The following is a 6,168-nucleotide window of genomic DNA, read 5'->3' on the forward strand; positions in this document are numbered from 1 at the left end:
AAAGAAAAGAACAAATGGGAAGAAGGTAAGCAGATATTGGACATTCAAGTTATTGTGATTTGAAGATAAATTCCTAGAGTGAATGAGGAATAAGTGAGCAGTTCTAAAGTATTCCTGCTTGCTCCTTGGGTTTATACTACTGTTTTGCTATTAAGAGTCTCTATCTTAATGCATGTTATTAATGTTATTAAGTTAGTTTCTTGTTCTGAAAATGGAAGTTAAGTGTGAAAGCAACCAGCACAGTACCCATTTCATAGAAAATGTTTAATGAAGCTTTTTTGGGATATATATATATATATTATTTATATATATAATATATATATATCAATAATCTTACTTGATTAGAAACATATACCCTGTTCTTTACAAAGTTATAGAAATCTGGACATCTGTTTCCTATCTTTCTAAGATAAAACTTCTGTTTTGGTCCTAACAAATAACTCTCCCATCCTTCTTACATATTTGCATCTTGTAGAGAGGTTAGAACCTAAAAAGTAAGATGTAAATGAAATGTGTGTATGGTGTAACTCCACCAGGATACTATGACCTTCAGAAGTTCTGTAAGACTGCTTTAATTACTTAACTAAATGAAGCTCCATGAGATCCAGCTTTAATTTTCATAATAGAAAGATAAAGAGATCTTGATTGAATTTACCATTGTTTCATTACTCTTAAAAGTAGGAGCTATGCTATTAACAACAGCAATTTTAATGAAACTCTTTCTTCTCTAACCATCTGCAACAAATTTATTAGAATAAAAACACATTAGCAATAATCTCATTAACAAAAGTGGATATTAAAAGTGCTAGAGATCTGTAACATGAAGCATACTGTTAAAGAATTTCAGATCTGTTTATTTTTAAGATAAACAGTATTTGCTATAAAAGTTATCCAATAAAGTAATTTATTTCACAGAAACTTTCAGTGTGTACACTCTAAATATTAATACTCATAACATTTAAATATCATCCTCCAGTACAGTAGAACATGCTGTTAAGACATGACTTCACTAAATTTAGTATAAATGGTAACACAAATGTGGACCATCTAAAGGTATTGTTGGTATACACACAAAAAATGCTCAATATCCTATACATTTAAAATGAACTCTCCTTTGCTTTCAACATTTAGTTCTGTCCTTTAGAGTTAAGTGAAAATAGAACAGCATTATATTTTTCTTTTTGATTTAAAATCTGTCCCTTATGCCTTTATTCATAGAAATTTGCCTGCAAAGAATTATATTGTCTACTAAAATTAGAAATATTTTGAAGTCACCAGAATACCAGAGATGTCTCTTGTTAGAATCAAATGTATCTGGAATTGTTTTATCTTTCCCTTGAAATGCATTATTTGAGTATACTTTTCTTGATGGAAAACCATCATTAAGTCTTTTTCCTGTGAGTCATAGCACTATTAGAAGACTAGATTTTTTTTTTTTCTGAAAGGGCAGCTAACTCAGAATACATGTGCATGTAGCTAGGATGATTAGCAGATAAACACCAAATCCCATGTGGACCAAATGGACAGCAATATGGAGAATTTTAGGTTGGAATTTGCATACTTTTTCCATTTTTTAAATAATTTGACATGTTTATTCATAACTGTCTGAGTACAAGTTAAAGGACTTTCCTCCCATGAGATTTAAATACATGCTACTTTGTTCTGTGCTAAAATGTGTTAACTCTCTTATTCTGAATTGTGTATTGGAAAATTCTAATAAAACAGTATATATTTTTTTTTTTTGAAAAAAGGCCTTCCATTGACAGAACATCTGCACACTTAATGAGGCAATCCATTGAGATAAATACATCAGGTAATAAATTCCAGTACATGCTGCTAGTAGTATCACTGGCCAAGTACAGAGCATCTGGGGAGGTTTGGAGACTTTCAGTTCCTGTGGTCACAGGTAAATCAGAGCACATATTTCACAGAGCAGATTGTTTCTTAACCAGGCCTCCTCCATGAAAACAAGTCATTCTACTGACCACATTTAAAAACAACCTAAGGGAAACTATAATTAAAGGGGAGAATGAGACAGAAGTGTACAGTTCAGCACAGTTTAGCACAGAGTTCATAGTATTGTGTGTTTATGTAGACACCTTCTCCTGACAAATATCATTATCTAAATCTTAACTCTCCTATATGCTTCTTATATTTTTATATGCATTTCAAAGACTAGATCATAGACTCCTGAAGTTTAGAAACTATCATAGCTTTTAAATCTTTCCCCCCAAGCTCTACTACCTAGCATAGTCTTGTCACATAGTTGTAACCTAACAGCAGTGGATTGAATTATATGCTACATCCACAACATACTTTTATTGAAATGTAGAGATTTAATAAAGGATTAGTAGCAGATTCAGTTGAACAGTTATATGGTTATTCATGCTTTATTTTTCCTCTTGAGACAGTTTTGATGAATTGTATTTTTTTAAGATTTTTTTGCATTTCAAACAAATGTTCAGATATATTGGCATAAAGTTGTCCATAATATTCTTATTAACTTTCATTCTCTTTTACATTCTGAATATTGGTTATTTAAATGTTATATTATTTAAAAATATTTTGTTGTTGTTCTATTACAGTTGTACCAGTTCTTCCTCCTTTGCCCTCCTCCATCCTGTCCACCACCCGCTCTCACAGTCAGTCCCCACACTGTTGTTCATGTCCATGGGTCGCTCATACATGTTCTATGACTAGTCCCTTCCCTTTCTTTCCACCATTACCCCTCCTCAGGCCCCTCTGGTCACCATCAGCCTGTCCCAGGTTTCCATGCCTCTGGTTCTATTGTGCTCATTTGTTTGTTTTTGTTCATAGGTTCCTCTTACAAGTGAGATCATATTGTGTTTGTCTTTCACCACCTGGCTTATTTCTCTTAGCATAATATTCTCCAGTTCCGTCCATGCTGTTGCAAAGGGTAGGGGCTCCTTATTTCTTTCTGCTGTGTAGTATTCCATTGTGTAAATGTACCACAGCTTTTTTGATCCGCTTATTTACTGATGGGCACTTAGGCTGCTTCCAGCACTTGGCTATTATAAATTAGGTTGCTATGAACATTGGGGTGCATAGGTTCTTTTGAATTAGTGTTTTGGGATTTTTAGGGTATAATCCCAGCAGTAGAATTGCTGGGTCAAAATTCAGTTCCATTTTCAGTTTTTTGAGGAAATTCCATACTGCTTTCCACAATGGCTGCACCAGTCTGCAATACCACCAACAGTGAACTAGGGTTCCCTTTTCTCCACAACCTTGCCATCACTTGTTGGTTGTTGGTTTGTTAATGATGGTTATTCTGACTAGTGTAAAGTGGTATCTCATTGTGGTTTTAATTTATATCTCTCTGATATAAATGCTAGTGATATTGAGCATCCTTTCACATGCCTCTGGGTCCTCTGTATGTCCTCCTTGGAGAACTGTCTATTCAGGTCCTTTGCCCATTTTTTAATTGGGTTTTTTGTCTTCCTGGTGTTGAGTTGTGTGAATTCTTAATATATTTTGTAGATCAAACTCTTGTCTGAAGTATTATTGGGGAAAATGTTTTCCCTTACAGTTGGATTTCTTTTCATTTTAATAATGTTTTTCTTTTGCCAAGCAGAAGCTCTTTACTTTTATGAAGTCCTATTTGTTTATTTTTTCCCTTATCTCCTTTGCCGTAGGAGACATATTGGTGAAAATACTGCTGTGTGAGATAGCTGACATTTTATTGCCTATGTTCTCCACTAGGACTTTTATGGTGTCACGACTTATGACTTATATTTAAATCTTTTATCCATTTTGAATTTATTCTGGTGTATGGTATAAGTTGGTGGTCAAATTTCATTTTTTCACATGTACCTGCCCAGATGTCCCAACACCATTTATCAAAGAGGCTATTTTCACTCCATTTTTATGCTCCTGTTCCCTTTGTCAAATATTAATTGGCTATAGAGACTTGGGTTTATTCCTGGGCTCTCTATATTCTTTTCCATTGATCTATGTGCCTGCTTTCATGCCAGTACCAGGCTGTTTTAATCACAGTGGCCTTGTAGTATAGTTTGATATCAGGTATTGTGATCCCTCCTACTGTGTTATTCTTTCTCAAGATTGCTGAAGCTGTTTGAGGTTGTTTTTCGTTCCATATACATTTTTGAAATACTAAATGCTCTATTATTTTTTAGTGATTCGTTTTGCCAGAGTTGTGTCAATTTTATTAATGTAATCCTTTCCCTGTTTTTTTGATGTGTTAATCCTTTCTCTGTGTTTTTTCACTATTAAATTTTTAATATCTAGTCATTTTCTCAAATACATGTGAAAGCTAATGTTTTTGTATATCTTGTAGTTTAGCTCATCTGACAAGTTATAATATGTAATTTTTCATTATAGTTCAATTATTTTCATTACAATTAAAATTTCCTGAATTACATTGTGATTTCTTCTTCATTCAAAAGTTATTTCAATGGGAATTCTCAAATTTAAAGTATATGGAAATTTTCTTATATGTAAAACAATTTTTTAGTCATCTTAACAACACTTGGCCAAGTTTTTAAAAGTTCCACGTGTGCCTGAAAAAATTATATATTGTACTTTGTACTGGTTGGGAACAGTTTTACTTATTTCATTGTTCCAATCCAGCATCTTTACAATTTGATTTGTTTGCTTTTTTCATGAGATAGATTGGAGCATGAAAGTACTCCCAGAATGATTACAGATCCATCTATTTTTTCTTGTAGTTGTGTTAATTTTGCTTTATGTATTTTGAGACTGTTATTAGCTAAATGCAAATTTATAATTATTAATACTTCCTAGAATGTCGCAACTTTTTTCTTTATGAAGGGATTTTCTCCACCTTTAAGAATACTTTTTGTTTGACAAGCAAAATATAACCAAAGACACTGAAATAGAGAACAGGCTGACAGTGACCAAAGGGGAGAGGAAAGGGAATTTCAGAGGAAAAGGGGAAGGGTTTACAGGAACAAGTATAAAGGACACATGAACAAAAACTAGGGGGGTGGGTAGAAATAGGAGGGAGGTGGGGAGGACTATGGGGGTGGGCTGGGATGGCAGTAAAAGACAGAAAACTGTACTTGAACAACAATTATAATTTTAAAAGGTTAAAAAAAGAATACTTTTTGTTTGACATTAAAAACCTACTTTTATGTTAATATAGCTTTCTTTTTATGACAATTGGCAAATATGTCTTTTCCTTAACTATTAATTTTGAACTTTTTGTACCCGGGTTTTAGATGTGTCTTTGAGCATATTGTTTGGATTTATTTTTCTAGTAAGTTAATCTTTGTTTTAAAATTGAAGCATTTAATTTACATTTAATGAAATTACTGACATTTCTGGATTTAAGTCTGCTATCCCATTATTTCCTTTCTATATGTCCTGCCTCTTCAGTGTTTTTTTTTTTTTTTTAGCTCTCTTTTACAATATTACCTTTTTTGAGAGAGAGAGATTGAAAATCAGTATCACCCATAGACCTAGGCAAGCAAGGTTCTGTTCTGGACCCCACACTTCAAGGGTCTCTGTGGGTCCTCTGGTGCCTTAGACCATCTAGGTAGGGCAGCCCAAGCTCAAAGTGGGAACAGTTTGAGTCCCAGTCCCTACTTCAAACCTCTCGGTCTTCCTACTCTCTACCTCCTATGTTCACTCAGCCTGACATCTCCCCAAACTCTGAGATTTGTTCCTGTGATTTGAGTCTGAGGCCCCAGAATTACAGGGAGGCAGCCAGGTAACCAGATTGCTCCTGCTGAATAACACTGTATTCCTTCCAGATTGGGCTGCCAGAACAGTAGCGACAGGGAAATTTTGGGTGACTTACACCTTATATAAGGATAGGCATCCTGAAAAGAAAAATTGCTCACAGATCTGCTCACTCTTGGGGTGGCTCCATTTAGAGTATCATTTCATTATCTTCCTTCTATTATCTTGGAATATCTTACATTCTTTATGACTCTTTTACTAGTTACCTTAATATATTACAATACTTAATCTTAACTTACCAAAGTCTGGTAATAATTTTTACTATTACTCTCTTCCTGATCAATGAAAGGACCTTGTTAGAACATTATTATTTTATTTTTAAATTACAGATGATGTACAATATTATATTAGTTTCAGGTGTACAACCCCACGATTAGACATTTATATAATTTATAAAGTGATCACCCTGATAAATATAGTATCTAT

This window comes from Phyllostomus discolor, chromosome 2 (assembly GCF_004126475.2).
Source record: "Phyllostomus discolor isolate MPI-MPIP mPhyDis1 chromosome 2, mPhyDis1.pri.v3, whole genome shotgun sequence".
Taxonomy (NCBI): Eukaryota; Metazoa; Chordata; class Mammalia; order Chiroptera; family Phyllostomidae; genus Phyllostomus; species Phyllostomus discolor.